The 12020-nt window shown below is 52.6% G+C and overlaps 1 pseudogene; it reads left to right on the plus strand.

Moving 5' to 3' along the window:
- Positions 1 to 8385: 8385 nt before the first annotated feature.
- Positions 8386 to 9312, plus strand: LOC142422329 (heterogeneous nuclear ribonucleoprotein D-like pseudogene; annotated as a pseudogene).
- Positions 9313 to 12020: the final 2708 nt, after the last annotated feature.

Raw genomic sequence — 12020 nt, forward strand, 5'->3', positions numbered from 1 at the left:
TCTCCACTAATCAGTGACACTGATGAAGTGCCTGAGGGGGTGGTTCTGGGCTGAGCTCATTCAGGAATCTCAAGCTTGGGGGTGGGAGGTGGGGGGTGTTGGTGGAACCAGGCAAAGAGAGTGAGGGTGCCGGTCCTGCCTTTTTGCTCCTACCCGTGTCCCACCAAGGAGCCCCCGAGGGAGGTGTTGAACAAGGACCAGGCCCCCTTCCCGTCACTGTCCCATTCCTGTGAAAGTCTGGTGCTTCTCCCCCCTCAGCTCAGAACAATGCTCCCCTTTTGAGAAAGAGTCCCCCAAAGGTCTCAATCCAAGTAGCCCCAACCAGATGGCTCCACCACCTCTCCTTCCCACCTTCTGTGGCCCCAGAGAGCAGGTGACGGGCTCAAGAACACTGCTGTGACTGGTGTTTCCCGTGCTCAGAGCTCAGAGGGGCCCACATGCAGCAGAACCACACCATCCGGACCGGCGCCATCCTCACTGCCACGACTAAGTTTGAGTCCATTCTTGCAACCACGGTATCAATCCATCTTTTTTTTTCAATCGTTTTATTAGGGGCTCATATCTGCAGATTCATTGCCCTCATCATTCTCAAAACATTTGCTCTCCACCTAAGCCCCTGGCATCAGCTCCTCGTTTATTCCCCTCCCTCCCCACTGCCCCCTCCCTCATGAGCCCTTGATAATTTATAAATTATCTTGTCCCATCTTGCCCTTTCTGACGTCTTGTGGAGGGCCTTTCTCTTTTTTGCTGAGCCTCAACTTCCCCAAGCACGATGGCCTCCCCCCGGGACTGGTCTCTCGACCCCGGGCCTGCCGTACGTGCGTAATAGGCAGTCACGCCATCCTCCCTTCTAAAGAGCACTCGCTCTACTTCTTCCGAGGCGGACTGGCTGGTTCTTTCCAGTTCTCCGGATGGCACTTTCCATGGCGCTGTCCAGCACCATGATGCAAGGGCACCACGCCTTCTGCATGTTTCCATACCCTATGCCCAAATGGCATGCCTCTCAGGCCGTTGGAAACAGCACATTCTGGCTGTGCGGCTGGCAGCTTGTGGGCCCCGTCTTAGCGTTAGTGTAGCCAGACAGACGGGGGATGACAGAGCTCACCTCTCCCAGAGACGCCGGGCCTTGCCCGCCTTGTCACTCAGTAGAAACAGGTGGATGGATGCACACCAAGGGAATGCACACCACTGGCACTGTCATCCGGGCATCTGGGCCCCCTTGTCTCTCTGCCTTGACTTCCTGCAGAGAGCAGATGAAATCCATCCTACTCAGGCCCGCTAGCCGCGCCGATCGATGGCAAGAAATAAAGTCTGGATTTTTCAAAGTCCTCACAGTGGACAGGTCCAGGAAACGCATTGCGGAAAACTATGACAAGGTCTTAATCAAATGTCATGAAACAAAGAGAGATGATGTCTTCTCCCCTGGGATGCATGGCTCCTTGCTCAACAGAACAAAACCCAAACTATCACGCTCCAGAGAGAAAACCCCCAAGGTCATACAGCCGGGTCCAGGGGACCCTACTGGGGAAACTGAGGACAGAGAGCCTGAGGACCGGGGAAGCAGAACGACTAACAGTTGACCAAGCGGAGCTACTCCCTAGATAAGCCCCCGTGTCAGAGACCAGCTAGCTGCCTGCCTCTAAACACCACTCGCCAGCCGTGTGGCCCTGAACAAGGCCCTACACCCTCCCGACCCCTTCTTTCTCTAGTCCGGTGTGTAGAAACACCATGCGGTCTGCACCTGCCCTCCCCCTTCACCCCCTGGTCAAACTGGAAACTGAGCCCAGGGTCAGCAAGTTGACACAGAGTCACAGTGACCCAGAGCAGAACTCACACATCAGTTCCCAGGGCCGTGCCCATCTCTGCAGGAGCTCACTGCTGCATCTCTCTCCCACGGGCCCGCTGCTGGGCTCAGACCCCGGGCCTTTAGGTTAGCCAGTGAAACATTTCTCCACCCTAGCACCAGGCCCCCACCGTGCGCCATCCAAACTCATCCTCCCTGAAATCGAGTCAATTCCGATTCATGGTGACCCTGAAGGACTGGGGAGAGCTGTCCTGTGGATTTCTGAGACGATAACACTTGATGGAGTAAAGAAGCCTCATCTTTCTCCCACGGAGTGGCTGGTGGTTTCGAACTGTGGGCCCCAGACCCACCACTGCCCATTCTGACTCACACAACCCTCGAGTTCCTAAGGCTGGCCCCTTTACAGAAACAGATGGCCATACTCTGCCCTGTGGCAGCCGGTGGGTTCAGACCGCCAGCCCAGTGCTCAGTTGCAAGCCCTGGTGCTTTAACCACTGCGCCACTAGGGCCCCTCTCCCCCAACAAACACATTTAAAAAAAATAAAGTAAAAAGAATGGAATCCTAATAAGGTCCTTTAATGTGGCCCAAACCTACTCCTATGGAGTCATTTCTGACTCCGAACGACCTTCCCGAGCCTGTAAGTCTCTAGGGCCTCATTGCTTGCCCTTGGAGCGGCTGGTGGCTTGGAACCGTCAACCTTGCAATTGTGTAACCCAGCAGGTCCAACATAAGGAAACCTAGTGGCACAGTGGCGAAGCGCTCGATATCTAACCCAAAGGTCAGGCGTTTGAACCCACCCAGAAGCTGCATGGGGAGGAGAGAGCTGGTGGTGGGTTTCCATCAAGGCCAGCCGCGTGATTTTCGTTGCTACTTCATGCCTATCACTTTGCTGCTGTTATGAATCGGGCGACCCCTGTGAAAGGGTCGTTCAATCTCCAAAGGGGCCGCGACCCACAGATTGAGAACCGCTGCACTAAAGGTTCTATGTCTTGGAAATCCTGTGCCTGCCTCTATCGGTCCCAGCCCAGTTCAAGGGTTCAAGGGCCAACCAGGTCCAGACAAGAGAAGAGAGTCAAGGCCAGGGTCCAAAGAGCGTGACATGGGTTTTCAGACAAGCCAGGTGTGGGGAGCGGGCAGTAGCTTCCCTGAACTTGCTCACACCAGCCATAGGCTCGGAACGTCAACGCCCGTGGAACTGACGGAGAAAGGAGAAGGCCAGTCTAGGACTCCCGTGGACACAATGCTCCCCTTCAAATTCTTGCCACTGGGGTGGCCACAGGCAGGGCCAGGGGGGCTTGCTTTGCCCTCCTGGTAGAGCAGCAGCCTTCTAGCGCTTGCCCTTAAAGCTAGCTGTGGGTCCCAAGATTAACACTCAACCGCAGCCACTTGGCGCCTCCGCCCCACCTGGAGCTCGGGAGTTAGGCGGTTTAATCCCCTGTCCTGGGAACGGAACAAAGCCGGGAGCCTGGCCTCAGCCCACTGCCCAAAGCCTTTAAGTCCACCATCAGTCCGGGGCCTGACATTCGGCGTCCTGCACGGTTTTGCTGTCCCTCTACACGGCTGTCTGCATTGCTTCATAGCCGCAATGTCCTAAGGCTCCCTCTTACGCAGCGGTCCAGACCCGAGTCTCCCTACTGATCCCCAGGGCACCAGGAAGGCCGGCCTGGCACCGCTCCTGGGTGGCTTTGCTTGCCCTGTCCCCTTTGTTATCTTTACATGTCAGCCTCAGCAGGGAGGGGACAGAGCCCCTTCTTAGGAGAAAGGCAGACGCTCCCTGCCGAGCCCCACACATCTTGTCTTAAAGCAACAGGGCCCCAACCCTCCAGCCAAGGATGAGGGCCAAGGAGCACTGCCACCATCTCCTCCACCTCTACTTCCAACGCTACCTCCACCTCCACCGCTACCACCACCTCCACCCCAACCACCACCTCCACTACCTCCACCTCCACCCCTACCAACACCTCCACCTCCACCTCCACCTCCACCTGCACCTCCACCTCCACCTCCACCTCCACCCCTATCACCACCTCCACCTCCACCTCCTCCACCACCACCTCCACCTCCACCTGCACCTCCACCTCCACCTCCACTTCCACCCCTATCACCACCTCCACCTCCACCTCCTCCACCACCTCCACCTCCACCTCCACCCCTATCACCACTTCCACCTCCACTTCCACCTCCATCTCCACCATCACCATCGTGTTATAATGTGTTCAGAAACACCAGCCAATCAATCCTCATTTCTCATTGTTTCCTGACCGGTTGACATTCCCACCGTACACTCCTCTGTGGAGGCCGGGAACAAGAGCATGCCCAGCTGGTGGGAAATTTCCTTCGAGAGTAGTGGGCTGATCAGAAAGCTGACGTCCAACCAATTAATCAAGGAATAAGGAGTGAACACCGGCATTTTGCGTTTGCAAAGCACAGATGTGCGTCTCCAGATGTTGCAACTTAATGTTTACCATCATAAGAAACAAAGGAGGTGTGAGCCAGGAGGAGCTCCCAGAGAGGGCTGCAGGGCCCTCCCTGAAACCCGGCAGCTTCTAGAACCTTCTGTTAGCAGAGACCACAGCAAGGCTCCATCCGTGAACTTGATGCATGGGGCTGTCTGGTCCCTCTGGGAAGTCTGTGTAAAGTGAAATGGGGGCGGAAATAATATATATAGGCTCCATGATTCTCCATGAAAGGCACAAAATCAAAATTAATAAATGCTTCATTAAACGGCTGCCAGATGCGGCGGCGAGGCTGATGGTTGGCCGCTGTGTCCATGATGTAGGAGCCGTAACAGCTTCATTTCGTTAGTGAGAACAGGAGCTAGGTTTCGAAGGAGGCCATTGGCTGCGGGGACATCTCAGGTAATTGAGACGTTGACGGATGGCCCACTGCGAGATCATTTAGGAAGCAAAATCATTAAAATCCTTTCAAATATTTTTACTGCAAATAAATTACAGTTAAAGCAAAGCGTGGGTGTGTTTTAATTTGTTAGACAGGCTGCGGAGTGAGCTCTGAATAAGAGTCCCTGGGCCTCGGGGGTGGGGGGTGCTGTGGAGTTGGCCCCAGCGTGTGTGGTAACATTGTAAGCGGCAGAGGAAAGTGTCGCCATCTTTGCCAGTGGGGCGGAGGGCGAGGGTCGTGTGGTGGCTATCAGGTCCAGCTCACAGTGGGTCCCCTTGGCTTTCTGTGGCCCCACTGGGTTCAGCTTTGGGTTTGAGCTCTTTTCTAGCAGTGGGTCCTGGCTGATGGCCGGTCCAGTCTGAGTTTGGTCCTCCAAGTGTGGCATGTGAACTGGGGGTCTGACTTCTGCCTCTTCCCTGAAGTGGGCTCGTCGCCCTCTTGCTGCTGTGTGCTATTGCATGATTCTCAGTCACAGCAACCCAACAGGACAGAGGAGAACCTCCCCCATAGGGCTTCCTGACTGTTGCCTTTATGCAGAGCCCTGGTGGCTTTGTGGGTTAAGCAACAGGCTGCTAATACCAGCTGTTCTTCCGGAAAAAAGGTGAGGCAGCCAACTCCCATGAAGAGTACAGCCTCTGAAGCCCTCCGGCCGGGCTCATCCATACGATCACTGAGTCCGGGCGGATCACAGTGGGTTTGGGAATCTTCACAAGGTCAGATCATCAGATCTTCCTCCCGAGGAGGCACAGGTAGGGTCAGATGGACCAAGTCCTCAAAGGTGGCGCAACCAAGTGCCCTCAGGGCACCAAGAGTCGCTGCATAGACGGCTCCTCCCTCAGCCCAGGCCAGCACAGGGTTCTGTCGCCAACATCCTGGGCCGTTCCTGGAATCAGCTCCCCTTCTCATGGACTGTGGTCGGGTTACATGGTGCCCTGCTTCCAGAAGGCCCCTCAAGCTGATTAACAGCCAAGCCTTTGGACAAAGTGGGGAACAGGCCACAATGATGGCCGCGTGGGTGCCTGGCAGGAATGCGCCCCAGGCAGAGACCCCTACCTTATCTTATTGGAGCCACAACGCTCTCCCGCCTACTGAGCCTTATTTCTGGAAGCTTCCAACCTTCCTGCGGATGTGAAGGGAAGTGAGGGTCAGCCCTGGAAGGCTCTGAGAATTTTGAGACCAGAAAGTCTGATGGGAGGCCCTGTGGCCGTATCTGGAGACATATTTAGGTGTCACAGCCGGGGGTGGGTAGGAGGGGGAGTAGGGGGGGGGGCTTGCTACTGCATCTAGCAGGTAGAGACCTGCTAGGCATCCCACATGCACAGGAAGGATGCTCTCCCCCAAGACACAAAGTGGTCTGACCCCAAAGGTCAGCAGTGCTCAGCTCATGAACTCTGCTCCAGGGAATCCCCCAGACCAAAGCTGATGCAAAAGCAGCCCCCACAGGCCTGCAGGCCCCTAGGCTGGAGGGGCTAGGGGTGGGGCTGCCAGGCCGGGCAATTGCTGGTTGAAGGGGACCCGGCCGAGGGCTGTAAGTGGCCGGCTTTCAAGAAGAAAGAGCCCTCCCCTTCTGAGGACCCTACAGCGGGCCCACCACGGCCACTTCTGCTGCGTCTTCTCCACCCTCTTCCTTCACCTACATTTCCCTTTTAAGAGAAGTCGATCCAGCTCGGGGATGGTTGTACATTATCCTCTCAAATAAAATAACATCAGAAGAGATTAATCACAGCCTGCATTGGAAAGAGAAGCCACTGCCGCAGTGACCTTAGACTCTCTGCAGATTGCCTGGCCAGTTGCAGAGGCAGGCTGGTGCTGGGCGGGTGGGAGAGGGTGCTGTGCTCAAAGCAGCCCTCAATCCTGACACCCACAGCGCCCCTCAATGGGGTGGCTGCAACAACTCTGGGGATCTATGAATCACGCCGTGACCGCCCAGTGGTAAGCCTTGTTTGTCGGCAGAGACATGATCAGATAGAATTTGAGTGTCCACGGGAGGGGCCACGCAGTGTGGAAGGCAGTGACTGCTTCCGGTGGGACAGGGAGCTGGTAGATATTCACTCTGTTTTCCAGGAGATGGAATGAACATGGAAAGGTTCGGTGAGGTTTGCCCCTGTCCTGGGGATCCAGGGCCGGGGTGGGAATGAGAACCCCGATGTTACAAGCACCAGGCAAGAGATAAAAGCTTCATCCACATGATGAATTACGGTTTAAAAACAAAATCCCTGCCTCCCTGCCTGATCGGAATGACAAGGATGGAGAGTGGGTGGGGGTGTTAGTGGGGGGGGGGAGAGTGAGTGGGTGAGGAGGAGAGCATCGTTCCAAGGCCTCCAAGAGGATACAGAGACCCCCCTGTTAGGATGGGGATTGATCCACCCCCTACATATCAGCTTTTCCCAAACCCAAACCCAAACCCCTTCCTTGGACAGGGCATCCATGGGTGGCACCAGATGTCAGTGCTCCACTACCAACAGAAGGTTGGGGCTTTGAGTTCATCTGTGGACACGTCGGAAGAAAGGCCTGGTGATCTACTTCCAAATGACCGTTGTGGAAAGGCCCAGGAGTTGCACCCAGGGTGGCCATGAGTTGGGAAAATTCCCTTTTTTCTATGAGTTTTCCACAAAGCTCCGTTGTGCGTTGTCAGTCAGAAGCCTATGGATGGTCGGGCTCGGGTTCACACATGCACAGGTTCATGCCACACAAAGTGTTTCAGCATGGCTCTGTGATGGGGGCGACTGCAGACAAGTTCTCAGGCACACACGTGGCTTTGTTTCCACAAGGGGCCTTCAGAAAAAAAGGTCCGGTCAAGACTTCCAAGGACACCTGAGAACCAGGGGTATCTGACACTGAAAGGCCAGCTGAGATCTCGAGGACCATTTTCTGGGACACCCAGGTTTTCTTGAAGGATACAGGATGCTCGCAAGGGCTTGTTAGGAAGGCATTTGGGGGAAATTTAAAGCCACACTTGTGAGAAAATGGTCAAGATGGGTACGCCGAGGGGTATTTTTCTATGAGGACAACATGCCTGCTCATCCTTTGAGGGCATCAAGGTGACCCTGAGCCTGGTGAGCATGTCGCTGGGAAACCGTAGAAGGGCCCCCCCAGGTGGTTGCACGCGGACCCTCGGGCCACACCTCCACTCTCCTGCAGCCCACCTGGGCAGCCGACCCGACCTTCCTCCCTCCCGTCCTGCTGTTGTCCCCGCAGACTTCTTTGTGTTCCCCAAACTCAAAACAATGAAAAGGTACACATTCTGAGCGCCCCGGGGAGGCAGAATCTTTTGTTTGGATGCGGCGTTCATGGCAGAACTTAGAGCTCTTTGGAGAAGATTCGGAGAAATGGAAACACGGCTTTGGAAGGGTGTAGACCTGGATGGAGGCTACATCGAGACACAACATCATCTCCCCGTTGTAATACTTTTTGTCTCATGAAGGTTTCTGTGATTTTGCTGCAATCCCTTTTCAACGTCCCTTCATGTCCACCCACTCACTCAGTCACTGTCATGGGGTTGATGCCGACCCATAGCGGTCCCGCAGCACAGGGTCGAACTGCCCCTGTGAGTTTCTGAGACTGTAACTCTTCATGGGAGTAGAAAGCCTCATAGATACAAGAGGGCTTTAAAAAGTCCATGGAAAACTGGAATGAACGCTCTACCGCCTCAACTCGGTCTGTGCGCCAGCACCCCGCTGCCGACAGCTCCGCCGCCATGGAGGACATGAATGAGTAGAGCAACATGGAGGAATTCGCAGAGGGTTCCAAGATGCGAGCAAGAGCCAGCAGGATGACGGTAAAATGTTTATCGGAGACTTGAGCTGGGATACAAGCAAGAAAGGTCTGACTGAATATCTGTCTCGATTTGGAGAGGTTGTTGACTGCCCAATTAAGACAGATCCAGTCACTGGCCGCTCAAGAGGATTTGGATTTGTGCTTTTTAAAGATGCTGCTGGTGTTGATAAGGTTTTGGAACTGAAAGAACACAAACTGGATGGCAAATTGATAGACCCCAAAAGGGCCAAAGCTTTAAAGGGGAAGGAACCCCCAAAAAAGGTTTTTGTGGGTGGATTGAGCCCAGATACTTCAGAAGAACAGATTAAAGAATATTTTGGAGCCTTTGGAGAGATTGAAAATATTGAACTTCCCATGGATACAAAAACAAATGAGAGAAGAGGATTTTGCTTTATCACATACACAGATGAAGAGCCAGTAAAGAAGCTGTTAGAAAGCAGATACCACCAAATTGGTTCTGGGAAGTGTGAAATCAAAGCTGCACAGCCCAAAGAGGTGTATAGGCAGCAGCAACAGCAGCAGAAAGGAGGAAGGGGTGCTGCAGCTGGTGGTCGAGGTGGTACTAGGGGTCGTGGACGAGGTTAGGGCCAAAACTGGAATCAAGGGTTTAATAACTATTATGCTCAAGGATATGGAAATTACAATAGTGCCTATGGGTGGTGATCAAAACTGTAGTGGCCATGGCAGATGTGATTACGCTGGGTATAACCATGGAAACTATGGACATGGACAGGGATCTGCAGACTACAGTGGCCGACAGAGCACGTACGGCAAGGCATCTCGAGGGGGAAGCAATCACCAAAACAATTACCAGCCATACTAGAGGAGGACACTGGAGAAACCCATCTTGCAGGACAACGGTGAAGACTGGCCTTCTGTTGATCTAAGATGACTATTTTGTAAAAGACTTTAGTGTACAAGACACAATGGTGTCCGCCTGTATATAGCTGCCCATTAGCTTTCTTTGTTTTTACTTTGTCCTTTGCTATCTGTGTTTTGACTCAATGTGGATTTGTGTTTATACAATTTTTATTTGTATGATTTCATGTTAAACCTCAAATAAATGCTTCCTTATGTGAAAAAAAAGAAAAGATAATGGAATTTTCCCACAAACTTTCTTAAAAATCATTTTATTGGGGGCTTTCACAACTTATCACAATCCATCCATCCATCCATCCATCCATCCATCCATCCATCCATCCATCCATTGCATCGAGCACGTTTGTACCATGGTTGCCCTCAGCATTCTCAACACATTTTCTTTCTACTTGAGCCCTTGGGATCAGCTCCTCATTTTTCCCCTCCCTCCGCCACCCTTCCTCCTTCCCTCCTGAACCCTTGATAATTTATAAATTATTATTTTTTCATGTCTTACACTGTCTAATGTCTCCCTTCATCCACTTTTCTGTTGTCCATCCCCCAGGGAGGGGGTTATATGTAGATCATTGTGATCGGTTCCCCTTTTGTCCCCCACACCTTCCCCTTCCCCTCCTGGTATCTCTAATCTCGTTATTGATCCTGAGGAGTTTACCTGTCCTGGATTCCCTGTGTTTCCAGCTCTGATCTGTACCTCTGTGCATCCTATGGTCTATTCGGATTTGTAAGGCAGAATTGGGATCAATTGGGGGAAGAAAGCATTTAGGAACAAGAGGAAAGATGTGTGTTTCATCGTTGTTACACTGCACCCTGACTGGCTCGTCTCCTCCCTGCGGTCCATCTGTGAGGGGATGTCCACTTGCCTACAGATGGGTTTTGGGTCTCCACTCCCCACCCCCCCTAATTCCCACGAACATTTTGAAGCCTCCTCAAACACACATGTAGGATTGTTGTTAGGTGCCACTGATCCTGTTCTGATTCATGGCCACCCTGTGTCCAGGAGAATGAAGTACTGCCTGGTCCTGCACCGTCCCCACAAACATAGCTCTGCCTGAGCCCTGTGCTGCCATCAGGCCAATTCTAACTCGCAGCGGCCCCGTGTGGAGTTCCCCAGGCTGTAAATCTCAGCAGACTGCCTCATATTTCTTCTGCAGAGCAGCTGGTAGATTTGAACTGCCAACCTTGTGATTATCAGTCCAACTCATTAACCCATCACACCACCAAAGCTCTTTCTGGCAATCCATAGGACATTCAATATTCTTCAACAACGCCATCATCCAAATGGACCCATTGTTTTTGGTCTTCCTTTTCCTTATTCAACTTTCATATGCAGATGAGGCGGTTGAAAAACCATGACCCGGGTCAGGCACACGGCAGTCCTCAAAGAGAGCTTTTTACATATTAAGGTTTTAAAGAGGAAATGGACATCAAAAGCACAATAAGGTACTCTCCCTACTCAAAAGAAGGGCTAAGGAAAGAAATAAGAAGAACAGCAAGTGTCACCAGAGCTTGTTGTTGTTGTTAGGTGCTATCGAGCCTGGTCCGAGTCATACAAAGCATCTGCACAACAGAGCAAAGCACTGTCCCGCCCTGTACCACTGTCCCGCCAGTCGTTCTGTTTGGGCCTAATGCTGCAGCCTCTGTGCCAGTCCCTCTTGCACCGGCTCCTCCTGGTCCCCCCACCATTCGACTTCACCTGCGAGGGCATCCTGATCAAGGGCGCATCCGAACTCGCCTGACAACCACGTGCACAGTGAGTGAGACAAAGTCTCCCGCCCTCTATTCAAAGGAGCATTCTGGCTGCACTTCTCCCAAGAGAGATTTGTTTGTTCTTCAGCCAGTTGATGGTACTTCCTGGATTCTTGGCCAGCACCATGGTTCTCACGCACCCATTCTTCGTCAGTCTTTCTGATTCATTTTTCATGCCTTGTGCAGCGGGGCTTGGGCTGGGCACAGCCTAGACCTCAAATGACATCCTTGCTCTTTGACACCTGAAAGAAGTCTTTTGCCGCAGATTTCCCCTAGGCAACGTGTAGTTTGGATTCTTGACTGGGGCGTCCATGAGCATTGATTATGGATCCAAACAAGATGAAATTCTTGACCGTTTCAACCTTTCTCCACTGATCACAGCCTCGTGCGCTGGCCCCTGGTGAAGGGTTAGGTTTTCTTCGCACTGCGTCATAAGCCATACTGAGGACTGCAGCCACTGATCCTCAGCAGCACCTGCTTAAATCCGCCTTCCTTTTGGCAAGCAACCGTGTATCATCTGCATATCGCAGGTTGTTAATAAGCCTTCCTCCAATCCGGTGCCATCTTCTTCTCCAGATAGTCTAGCTTCTCTGATTATTTGTTCAGCGTACAGATAGAATGCGTATGGTGAAAAGCTACAACCTCAAGACACATCAAGGGTTCTTTTGTAATGTTAAACCATGCAGTAGTCCCCTGTCCTGTTGTGAAGACTGTCTCTTGGTCTATGTACAAGTTCTGCAGGAGCACAATAAAGTGTTCTGGATTCTCACTCTCCCCAATGTTATCTGTAATGGATCATGATTTACACAATGAGCTGCCTTTGGATAGTCAATGAAGCAAAATAAGCATATATCTGGCACTCTCTGCCTTCAGCCAAGAGCCACCTGACATCAACAATGATATCCCGTGTGCCAT

This window comes from Tenrec ecaudatus, chromosome 12 (genome assembly GCF_050624435.1).
Source record: "Tenrec ecaudatus isolate mTenEca1 chromosome 12, mTenEca1.hap1, whole genome shotgun sequence".
NCBI classification, from domain to species: Eukaryota; Metazoa; Chordata; class Mammalia; order Afrosoricida; family Tenrecidae; genus Tenrec; species Tenrec ecaudatus.